At 44.6% G+C, this 12,768-nt stretch overlaps 1 pseudogene; it reads right to left on the bottom strand.

Annotated features, from left to right (window-relative positions):
• Window positions 1-6,409: 6,409 nt before the first annotated feature.
• Window positions 6,410-8,532, bottom strand: LOC110544659 (large ribosomal subunit protein mL42-like; annotated as a pseudogene).
• Window positions 8,533-12,768: the final 4,236 nt, after the last annotated feature.

Raw genomic sequence — 12,768 nt, 5'->3', positions numbered from 1 at the left:
CCTTCTCCATCACAAAGAAAGGAAATGGGGCCAGTAAGATGGCTCAGTGATTAAAGTCACTTATGAAGCCTGATGACCTGAGTTTATTCCCTGCCATCCACATAGTGAAAAGAAAGAACTGACTCTCATTCTTTGTTCTCTGACCTTTGCTTACATGCCCCGACACTCATGCACACACACACCTTGACACACCAAATGAATTAGTTAATTCATAAATGCAATGCATTTCTTGCAAAAAGAAAACAAATGGCAGCAAATACTGGCCAGTGGGGAAAGAGCAACCTTTATTTACTGTTGGAGTGTAAATTGATGCAACCACTATGACAATCAGTGTAGACATTTCTTAAAAAGCTAAAACTAGAACTGTCATATAACTCAGCTATACTAATACTGGGCATTTACTGGAAGGGCTCTATACCTTATGACAGATACTAACTAGCACATACAAGTTTCTTACTCCTCTGTTGAATCAGTCTAGATGTCCATCAACCAAGGAATACATACTGAAAATGGGACACACACACACACACACACACACACCTACTACTTTTCAAAATCTCCTCTCCCCATCATGTGGCTGCCTGCAATCATGTGGCTGACCTCCAACTTATCTTCTTCATTTTCCCTTGGTTGGCTCTCCTGTGGTTTTTCTCAAGCTTCATTTGAGTCTCTTTGGTTCTTCAGCTTCCATTTATGTCTGCCCTTTTTTTTTTTTTTAATCCTTAGTTTAGAGATATTTTGCCTGAATATATGTCTGTGCACTACTTGTGTGCTTGATGCCCATAGAAGCCAGAAGAATGTTGAATCCTCTGGAACTAGAGTTAAGATGGTGTGAGCTGCCATGTGAGTGCTGGGAAGTGAACTCAGGACCTCTGCAAGAGTAGTAAGTGCTCTCTCCAGCCCTTGTGTTCAGCCTTAAATTCTTTTATTATTGAGACTGAAACCTTCAAGAGGGAACCATGATTTACTCAGTATCACACAAGGCCTATAGAGGGGCCCCTCAAGATTTCCAGTAACACTTCTTTTCTGCCTTTTAATTCTTTCATTAGCAGAATAAATGAACCTATTCCTGTACCCACAGACAACATCAACATGATTGCTTTGGGGGTGGCCAACTGATTTCCGATTGGATTGAGGCCTGCTCCAAGGAGGGAATAAATGCCTGTTACTGAGGCCTGGTCAAGATCCTGCTCCTGGGGAGGTAAAGGATTGGGGAGGATTTACTATTCATGTTTTTCTTGATAGATGTGTAGTCAAACTTCCTTCTAAATATTATGTCTGTATCCATGACTAGTATTCTCAGCCGTGGCCAAGAACACTTCCTAACACAGTGGGAGAGGGTTAGTAGAGACTCATAGGTGGGCTCGCAGTTGCTAATCAAGTGCTCTCTTTCCGAGCTGACCCTGAAGGAGAGTGTTGGGGACATAGAGAGACAGGAAAATCACGACTAATCTCTCTTAGATGGTGGATTCTTGTTCTGAAAAGATAGTGCAAAAAGAGGCACTGAGAAGGGGGTAGGTATCTAAACAGGACCAATAGTAGAAAGGAGAGGACCTAGTGGTTCTAGAAAATACCCAACCTAGACTGTGGTTAGCAGACTGTCAGAGCTGAACCCTACTCCCAGGTCAAGGAAGCTGTTCATTTGCTTCAACAAAGTTGTCACTTTCTCTGTGTCTGTCTTGTGTGTTTCCCCAACATTCAATTCTTTGTCCACCCATCTCTGTGAGTTCAAGGCCTGCCCTCGAGGGTGTCACTCCATTGAAGAAAACTTATTTCTCCCTCTCCCAGCAGCTTTATTTGCAAAAGTTTCTTGGTTAGGAGTAGGACTTTGTGCCACTTCCTTCTCCATGCTTGAACTTTTATCTTGCTTGACTTGTATAGTCACTATGTGTTCACATGTGCATTCGCTTTGCTGCATCAGGGAAATGCTGCATTCTTAACAGCATCCACCACCTCTGGCACCTATTATCTTTGTGCCTCCTCTTCTACATAGATTCCTAATCCTTGAGGGGACACTTTGATGAGGATATCCCATTCAAGAATGAGCACTCCAAAGCCTCTCACTCTCTGCACACTGTGTAATTGTAGGTCTCTGTGTAATTCCCATCTACTGCAAGGAAAAGCTTCTCAGATGAGGACTGAGTGATACACTGACTATTGGGTACAGCAGAGTCTCACTAGGAGTCATTTTTTATGTCCACTTAGTAGAATAATAGGTTCCCCCCCCCAGGCCTATGACCTATGTAGTCTCTCTTAGTCACTTCAGCAGTATCAGGTATGGGCTCCATTTCATGGAGTAGGCCTTGATTTCAAAGTTAGATATATTGCCAAAATTTTTTTGGGAAGCGATTATCCTGATACCAAAGCCACATAATAGTTTAACGTTTTACTCAGTGATGTGGGAATCTCTGGAAGGGAGGGGCCTCATGAGGATCTCAGGCACCCCAGACCTTCTTCTTGCTTAGAAGAGGGAATGTTCATAAGCCTCATCTCTTGAAGATCTGATGCAAGTCATCACAGCTACTCTGCTTCAAGCAAAAGAAGGAAACAGCCATGCAGAGTAGGTGTGGCAGCTGTCTTAGGCAGTATTCTAATGCTGTGAAGAGACAGCCTGACCATTCAACTCTTGGAGAAGAAAGCATTCCAAGTCCATTCGCAGCATGGTGGAGAGCATGGCAGCACGCAAGCAGACATGATGATGCAGAAGTAGCTGAGAGGTCTATATCTGAATCTGTAGGCAGCAGGAAGAGGAAGACACCAGGAATGGCTTGAGCTTTTGAAACCTCAAAGCCCACCCTTGGCGACACACCTTCTCCCACAGACACACCTTCTAATGTTTTTTAAGTAATGCCATCCCTGATGACCAACATTCAAATATATGAGCCGTTTTTTTGTTTTGTTTTGTTTTGTTTTGTTTTGTTTTGTTTCAGACAGGGTTTCTCTATGTAGCTTTGGCTGTCCTACACTCACTTTGTAGACCGGCCTGCCTCTGCCTCTGCCTCCTGGAGTGCTAGGATATAGGGATGGGGGCTATTCTTATTCAAATCATCACAGCATCCTTGTAGAAAACTGCCTCCTTTTCCTCATCAAAAGAAGAAGAAGTTGGGACTGGAGAAATGGCTCAGTGGTTAAGAGCACTGGCTGTTCTTACAAATGGTCCTGAGTTCAATTCCCATCAACCACATGGTGGCTCATAATCATCTATAGTAAGATCTGGAATGCAGGCAGAAAGTTGTATAAATAATAAATAAATCCTAAAAAAAAAAAGAAGAAGAAGAAAGTTGTTCTAAGGTAGCTTTATAGTTTATCCGTAGCCAAATCAGACCTAGCACAGCCAGTTTGTTTCCAATGCCATAGCTTTTTAAATTTAATTTAAAAAATATTTTATATGTATTGGTGTTTTGTCTTCATGTGTATCTGTTTACTTCATCTGCATGATGCTGCAGAAGTTGCACCTTCATCTGCATGATGCTGCAGAAATTGCAGGTGCTGGATTCCCTGGGGCTGAAGTTACAGATGGTTATGAGCTGCTGTATGGATCCTGGGTTTGTTTTTTGTTTTTTTCTTTTATTATTATTATTAATTACACTTTATTCACTTTGTATCCCCCCATAAGCCCCTCCCTTCTCCCCTCCCCATCCCACCCTTCCTCCCCTTTCTGCATGCATGCCCCTCCCCAAGTCCACTGATGGGGAGGTCTTCTTCTCCTTCTTTCTGATCTTAGTCTATCAGATCTCATTAGGAGTGGGTGCATTGTCATCCTCTGTGGCCTGGTAAGGCTGCTCCCCCATCAGGGGGAGCTGATCAAAGAGCAGGCCAATCAGTTCATGTCAGAGACAGTACCTGTCCCCATTACTATGTAACCCACTTGGACACTGAACTGCCATGGGCTACATCTGTGCAGGGGTTCTAGGTTATCTCCATGAATAGTCCTTGGTTGGAGTATGAGTCTCTGCGAAGTTCCCTGCGTTCAAATTTTCTTGTTCTGTTGCTCTCCTTGTGGAGTTCCTGTCCTCTCCAGCTCTTACTATTTCCCACTTCTTACATAAAATTTCATTCACTCTGCCCGACAGTTGGCCATAAGTCTCAGCATCTGTTTTGATAGTCTGCAGGGCAGAGCCTTTCAGAGGTCCTCTGTGGCAGGTTCCTAGGTTGTTTCCTGTTTTCTTCTTCTGATGTCCATCCTCTTTGCCTTTCAGGATGGGGATTGAGCATTTTAGTTAGAGTCCTCTCTTTTGCTTAGTTTGTTTAGATGTACAGATTTTAGTGGGTTTATCCTATGTTGTATGTTTATATGAGTGAGTGAGTATATACCGTGTGTGTCTTTCTGCTTCTGGGACAGCTCACTCAGGATGATCCTTTCCAGGTCCCACCATTTACCTGCAAATTTCATGATTTCCTTATTTTCCATTGCTGAGTAATACTCCATTGTGTAGATGTACCACAATTTCTGCATCCATTCTTCAGTTGAGGGGCATCTGAGATGTTTCCAGCTTCTGGCTATTACAAATAAAGCTGCTACAAACATGGTTGAGCAAATGTCCTTACTGTGTACTTGAGCCCCTTTTGGATATATGCCTAGAAGTGGTATGGCTGGATCTTGAGGAAGCGCTATTCCTAGTTGTCTGAGAAAGTGCCAGATTGATTTCCAGAGTGGTTGTACAAGTTTACATTCCCACCAGCAGTGGAGAAGGGTTCCCCTTTTTCCACAACCTCTCTAGCATGTGTTGTCACTTGAGTGTTTGATCTTGGCCATTCTGATGGGTGTAAGGTGAAATCTCAGGGTTGTTTTGATTTGCATTTCCTTAATGGCTAATGAGGTTGAGCATTTCTTTAAATGCTTCTCTGCCATTCTATATTCCTCTACAGAGAGTTCTCTGTTTAGCTCTATTTGGATCCTGGGTTTTGAACCTGGGTCCTTAGGAAGAACAGAACAGCCATTGTTCTTTGAGCCATCTCTCCAAATCCTTTTTTTTTTTTTTTTTTTTAAACAGTCACATATACTAAATATGTGACACTGGTCACATATCTCATTATATAACCCAAGCTATCCTGAAATTCCTTCTTGAGCCTTCTATCTCCTTTTTTGGAGTCATGGAATTACAAATATGCAGCTCACATCCAGCTTACTGCCACAATTTTTTTTTTTTTTGGTGCTTTTCTGAACTATATATACACCTGATCTTAGTCCCATTTGTGTGAGGGTTGTAGCTGTCAGCTTCATTCATCAAGCATTTAGGTTAAGCCAACAAGCCTGATTTCCAGACATGCCTGAAGAAGGGCTGTGGCTTTCTCTGTGCCAGTTGCTTCCAGGGCACTATGAAGAAAGGGAGAATGTGGGAGCTGGAGTCTCTCTTGAACTGGTGCCTACTTTTATTTCTCAATTCACTCCTCTTACTGTTGTTCCAGCGATGAAGTGCTGTTTGACATACCACAGAACTCCTTTACTCCTTTTGACAGTTGTTTCCTTAAAGAAACAAAAACAAAATAGGAAAAAAAAAACAAAAAATAACAACAACCCTATTAGCCAGTCGGTGGTGGCACACATCTTTCATCTTGGCACTTGGTAGAAGCAGGCATATCTCTGAGTTCAAGGCCAGCATGGTCTGTAGAGCTAGTTCCAGGATAACCAGGGTCACCCAGAGAAACCTTGTCTTGAAAAAATCACAACAACAAAACCCTAAATCCTACTATTAAGTTTTATTTCAAATTCTGTATGTAAATGTTTTCAGTTAAATACTTTCAGATGGTGATTGTTGACTTTTGTCGTTGTTTTGTTTTGTGTTGCTTTTGAGACAGGCTCTCACTATGTATCCTGGAGCTTGCTTTGTAGACCAGTTTGGCCTGGAAGCCACAGAGATCTGCCGGCCTCTGCCTGCCAAATACAGGATTAAAGGCACACCACCACCTGGCGCAGGTTCATTCAGTGTTTAGTAAGGCTGTGTAGGCTTCATTCCCATCTCCTCTTCTGCTCTTCGGTCACTTTGACAACACTTACACCTGTGTTTCCTAGTAATTACCCACAGCTGTCAAAACACTGTTTGAACTCCTATGTATTGATTTCTCCGAGGGCAGAATCCGACTGGGGCCTGTATCTGGATAGTTTAGGATGTCATGTCTCTACCCAAGGTCAGAGATACCCTCAGATCCCACACTTGGCACCAGTAATCAAAATTCTCCAGTTTTAGTTTCTACCTTTGGAAACAGTTAATTTTCAGGGTGGGAAAACTATCCTCAGTGACCTGTAAGCCTGCTGACATCTCACTGATCTACCTAACAAGGAGACAGTAGATAGAATGTAATAGTTTGGGAAGGGCTTTAGGGAGGGGAGCCAGAACCCCCTCCCTATGGATGGATCAATAAAACTAAATTTGCCAAGCCTGGAATTTTTTTTATGAAACAGTATTTATTATTTTCCCACATAACATCTTAATGAATACACCATGTACAATTTCTCAACTGGCAAATAAGACACAAAGCAAAATGTCCTTGATGCTCCTGGAATCAAGAGCAGCCACCTGTCTTTCAGAGGATTCAGTTTCTTACGACGTCTGTGATGCTGTCTGAGCAGGTGCCAGTGATGCTTTGTAGTGAAGAACACCTTGCTGAGCTGTTCTATTATGGGTCCTTGCTCAAGTTGTTTGCTTTTTTTTTTTTTTTTCTAATTTGGTGTTTAGCACTTGCTCGTGTGTTTCTTCGTTATTATGCAAAAGATCTGGCTGAGGGATAGTTTTGGTGTGTTCATAGGGGATGTCCACAGAAGGGTGGTAGCACACTATTGTCCTGCTGGTCGGATGTCAAAGTGAGCTGTACTTTGCAAGTGTAGTTATCTGGGAGAGAAGAATATGTAGATTTACGATAAGCAATAGATAAAGCTCCATTTTCGATTGGAAATAAGTGCTTCCAGACAGTTCTGTTTGATATCACCCATTTTACTGCCTCCACCTGATCCTTATCAAGTGATTTGAAAAACGATATTGTGAAAAGAAACTGTCTTTAAAGTCTGTCTCTAGGCACACATATTTTCATTCCAGGGCCCACTATCTTGCTTCCCAGGCTTAGAATTTTAATTAAAGGTAGAACACATGTCTACCAGGCACGAGCCCTGGGGTTCACCAAAACTCTAAAACAGAATAGAAAAATGTCTGACTTGCCTTGGGCTGGAACCTCTGGCTGCTGTGCTGAGGTCAATGACAAAGAGGTCATCACAGTATCCCAAAGCTGTGATGATGGCATTGGAGGTTAAAAGTCAAGTCAGAAGACATCCGGAGAGCTGCCGACTTCCATGTTACATTGCATGGACTGGGAAAGATGCCTACCGACCTTTCCTCCTCTGCATCCCACAGACGGGCAGTAGATACACAGAGCCCTGCCTGCTGTCACCCAGTAGCAGTGTGGGAAGACATTCCAGAGACCTGCCCACTGCCAGGCCATGGAGCACAGATTCGGGGAGATGCCCAGATATCTGCTGGCTGTTTCATAGCTCTGGTGGACTGCCGACACACAAAGGCCCTCCTGCTGCCACGCCTTGTGGTGCGGAAGGGGGAAGAAGTCCACAGACCAGACCAGCCATGCCACATGGGTGGGCTTTAGATACCTCGAGGCCCACCTGCTGCCGTAGCATGCAGCGCTGACAGAGAAGGTCACCCAGAGGCGCGCCAGCAGCGTGGCTCAACTCCAGCAGGAGACACTATAATGTGCCAGTGTGTGGTGGATACATAGGAGAGAAAGAAGTGGAACAGTGTGAGCCTTGTTAAGGGCTGGAACTGCAGATGTGAGGGTGGCCACCACCTGAGGCCATGGCGAAGTCCCTGCCTTTGCTGCCACTGAAGGCCATGTCTGGGCTCCGTGGCCATGCAGCAGCGGGGTCCATGTTGATGTCCATGGCTCCTATTACCACTAGACTAAGTGGGGATGTCTCTGGTCTAGGTAGACTCCTAGGGCCACGTGGATGTCTAAGGGGATGTGCAGAGGTGGTCCTGCCCCTCACGCCACCAGCTGGTCCTACCTCTGGCCACCAACAGAATCAGGGAGAGCAGGCCCTGTAACTCATGAGGGCAGCACAGTAGAGCTGGCCCTAGTGGACAGGGCACAGGTGAGCCGTTGGGTGAGAGCGAGGGGAGAGCTAGCCCCACCGGTGACTCCTCTGCCAGGTGTGAGTACGGGGGTGATGCCCTCCACGCCCTCAAGTCTGTCCACCTGCCGTAATCTGGAGAGCTCTGCCCCTCCTCCTACCCCCCAATATTGGGAGAGCTAGTCTTGCTTCCCATTGGTGGGAGAGCCGGCCCTACACCTTGCCTGGGTGGAGCTGGCCCTGATGGCAAAAGCAGGGGTAAGCCAGCCCCAAAGGTGTGAGAGTGGGAAAGCTGGCTCAGCACCTTGCAGGCTGCAGCACTTGGGGGAGTGGGCCCCGTGCCTTGACTGGGTGCCAGTGATCTGGCCGCGACGGCATGACTGTGAGAACCGACCCTGCCTCCTGCCGATGGCGGCATTGGGTGGCCTAGCCTGAGCAGTGCTGGAGAACTCCAGCATTGCGGATAAAGGAGAGGCACTTGGCTGACAAGCTCAGCTAACACCCAGGCTTTGGGTTGGCCCATGCCACTATCTACATCATCTGTGAACTGTTGGTACACATGAAAGGGCCAGTCCTGCTATCCAAAGCTACAGGTTCATGACACAGGGCAACAATAGGATAATAGGAGTCCCAATGAGGAGACAGTATTGGTGGTGTCACAGAAGCTGGAGACCTCAAACCATATGTGGACAGAGGGTACACTGTGGGACATACTGTGACACATTGCAGCTTCCACAAGATGTTTTCTATGCTTTGTTTTATTTATTTATTTTTGTTTTTATTTTGGGAGGGAGGTTGCAAGAACAGAGGGTGGATATGAGGTGATGGAGTGATGAGTGGGATTAAGGTGCATGATGTGAAACCCACAGAGAATCAATACAAGTTTAAAAAATGAAAAGTAAATAGTGAAAAACAGACTAAGTGAAATTTGTCATACTATATAGTTTAATGTACTCACCGAAAAAAAAATCAACCCAGTTCTGAATAAGAAATATATTTATTTGGGATTAATTAGGATTATAACCTAGGAAAACACAATTTAAAACCACCTTGCAAACATGCTCCTTGTTTTACTTTTTTTTTTTTTTTTTCAATGCAGTTTATTCAGGTACATTGAACAGTCCTCGGACCCCGGGGAAAGCCAGCCCACAGCTTAAATAGCCTCTGGGTAGCCAACCCAGGCGTGCCACGGGGGCAATGCAGATAGGTCCACATACATGGAAGCAAGCCAGATCCTCAGCCTTAGCCAATTGTGGAGTTGTTCGTGACAGAGAGCACTCACCATCGGGAAGGTGGAAGGCAGAAACCAGCTCCATCTTTAAGGCATAGCATTCCGCAGCTCTCTACAGTTCCCCCTTTTTGTTTTAGACGCATCAGGCAAGAGTAGAGGTCTGATCTCTGATATTAGAAATAAATTGGGACTTTGTACAGATGTTCATTTAGGTGTCATCCACCCAAAGAGCATCAGACCCGTCCGATACCTTTTTCTCAGAGGCGGGACCTGGGGCATCAACCCACATGCAATCAGACATGCTCTTCTCTGGGTCCAAAGCGGCTGACCCTGAGTGCAGTGCTTAGCCTCGCATCCTGAGCGTATCATTTTAGCTTTTTATGGTATCCAACCATGCTTGGGGAGAATGTCCTGCTTCAATGGCTGTAAAGGCCTCAATGATCATGGCTGCATCACACTGTTGTGAGACTCTAATCTTGCATATATACCACAGGCAAACCAAGGAGACCAACACCAGAAGGCCTGCTAACACTCCCATGCCCGCCCATTCCTTCAGATGATTCATGGCTGCAGCAATCCATGTTGATAATCCTGTGGCTAGTCCTGTGTCCACTCCGGTAGAATTTACTGTGACAATGGCCACTCTCAGCTGCTCCATCGTAGTATCGAATTCTCCAGTCCAATTACCTAAAATATAGCTCGACAATTGTTTAGACAGATTTGCAGCACAGGAAAAATTCTCATGTTGTATGCTAGTGACACAAAGTCCAGCATACTTTCATTGACAGCCAGGTTGAGCGATTTGCCATAGGGTATCAATTTGCTCCTGCAAGAGGTCAATCCTCTGATTGAACACCATCAAGCTTCCTTTTAGTTGAGCATTAATTCCTTTATGTACAACTAAGGCATGAGCTACATTGGCTAAATGATTATTCAGGGTCTAAGCAGTCTGCCCAGCATGACTCATGGCTAATGCCCTGGTGGTAGCTCCAACAGCCGTCAATGAGATGGTAGTAACAATGGTGGCTGTAGTTCCAAGATCCCTTTTCTGTCTGAAGAGAGTCATAGTGTGAGGGGCATCAATGGGCACAGGCACCCAGTGAGGCATGCGAGTAACCAGGGCATACCTAAATTTACTAGCATTCCAGCATTGGGAAAAAAAGCAAGTATCATTACCACAATTACTTGGCTCTATCTGGCTAATAATGAATAAAAATGGGGGATATAGACAAACAGGTGTGGGCTTATAGGAAATATTATGAGAAGGCTTAACCCCTCGTTGGAACATCCTGCGTCAGTTCTAGAACTAGCAGTGGTGGTGTCCGAGGTCTGAGTAGGTTCAGGAGACCATTGCCCCCAGGGGCGAGACGTGCTCCATGTAAATTGACTAACTCCATGTTTTCCTCCAATTTTGAAAGTCATTTAAGGTTCTTAAATTATTTTTTTCCCTTTTTTCTTAAATTTTTCATCAATTACACTTTATTCATTCTGCATCCCCCCATAAGACCCTCCCTCCTCTCCTCCCAATCCCACCCTCCCTCCTCCCTCTGCTTGCATGCCACTCCCCAAGTCCACTAATAGGGGAGGTTCTCCTCTCCTTTCTGATCTTAGTCTGTCAGTTCACATCAAAAGTGGCTGTATTGTCCTCTACTGTGGCCTGGTAAGGCTGCTCCCCCCCCCCCCCCCAGAGGGAGGTGATCAAAGAGCAGGCCAATCAGATTATGTCAGAGGCAGTCCCTCTTCACATTACTATGTAACCCAATTGGACTCTGAACTGCCCTGGGCTACATCTGTGCAGGGGTTCTAGGTTATCTCCATGAATAGTCCTTGGTTGGAGTATGAGTCTCTGGGAAGTTCCCTATGGTCAAATTTTCTTGTTCTGTTGCTCTCCTTGTGGAGACCCTGTCCTCTCCAGCTCTTACTATTTCCCAGTTCTTACCTAAAATTCCGTTCTCCTGCCCAACAGTTGCCCATCTGGCTCAGCATCTGCTTTGATAGTCTGAAGGGCAGAGGCTTTCAGAGGCCTTCTGTGGTAGATTCCTAGGTTGTTTCCTGTTATCTTCTTCTTCTGATGTCCATCCTCTTTGCCTTTCTGGATGGGGATTGGACGTTTTAGTTAGGGTCCTCTCTCTTGCTTAGTTTCTTTAGATGCACAGGTTTTAGTGGGTTTGTCCTATGTTGTATGTCTATATGAGTGAGTATATACCATGTGTGTCTTTTTGCTTCTGGGACAACTCACTCAGGATGATCCTTTCCAGATCCCACCATTTACCTGCAAATTTCATGATTTCCTTATTTTTCATTGCTGAGTAATATTCCATTGTGTAGATGTACCACAATTTCTGCATCCATTCTTCAGTTGAGGGGCATCTGGGTTGTTTCCAGCTTCTGGCTATTACAAATAAAGCTGCTACAAACATGGTTGAGCAAATGTCCTTTTTGTGTACTTGAGTCTCTTTTGGATATATGCCCAGTAGTGGTATGGCTGGATCTTGAGGAAGCGCTATTCCTAGTTGTCTGAGAAAGCGCCAGATTGATTTCCAGAGTGGTTGTACAAGTTTACATTCCCACCAGCAGTGCAGAAGGGTTCCCCTTTCTCCACAACCTCTCCAGCATGTGTTGTCACTTGAGTTTTTGATCTTGGCCATTCTCATGGGTGTAAGGTGAAATCTCAGGGTTGTTTTGATTTGCATTTCCCTAATGGCTAGTGAGGTTGAGCATTTCTTTAAGTGCTTCTCTGCCATTCGGTATTCCTCTACAGAGAATTCTCTGTTTAGCTCTGTTCCCCATTTTTTAAGTGGATTACTTGGTTTGCTGCTTTTCAGCTTCTTTAGTTCTTTATATATACTGGATATGAGTCCTCTGTCAGATAAAGGGTTGGTGAAGATTCTTTCCCAATCTGTAGGTGGTCGCTTTGTTTTGATGACGGTGTCCTTTGCTTTACAGAAGCTTTTCAGTTTCATGAGGTCCCATTTATTGGTTGTTGCTCTTAGAGCCTGTGCTGTTGGTGTTCTGTTCAGGAAGTTTTCCCCTGTACCAATGAGTTCTAGGGTATTTCCCACTTTTTTTTCAAGCAGATTTAATGTGTCTGGTTTTATGTTGAGGTCTTTGATCCACTTGGACTTCAGTTTTGTGCAGGGTGACAAGTATGGATCTATTTTCATTTTTCTACATGTAGACATCCAGTTAGACCAGCACCATTTGTTGAAGATGCTATCTTTTTTCCATTGTATGGTTTTGGCGTCTTTGTCAAAGATCAGGTGTCCATAAGTGTGTGGGTTTATTTCTGGGTCCTCTGTTCGGTTCCATTGATCCACCATTCTGTTTCTATGCCAGTACCATGCAGTTTTTAAAACTGTTGCTCTATAGTACAACTTAAGATCAGGGATGGAGATACCTCCAGAAGATCTTTTATTGTAGAGGATTGTTTTAGCAATTCTGGGTTTCTTGTTATTCCATATGA

This window comes from Meriones unguiculatus, chromosome 1, assembly GCF_030254825.1.
Source record: "Meriones unguiculatus strain TT.TT164.6M chromosome 1, Bangor_MerUng_6.1, whole genome shotgun sequence".
NCBI lineage: Eukaryota > Metazoa > Chordata > Mammalia > Rodentia > Muridae > Meriones > Meriones unguiculatus.
Note: the sequence above shows the minus strand (reverse complement) of the source record. Positions and strands in the feature narration are given on the sequence as shown.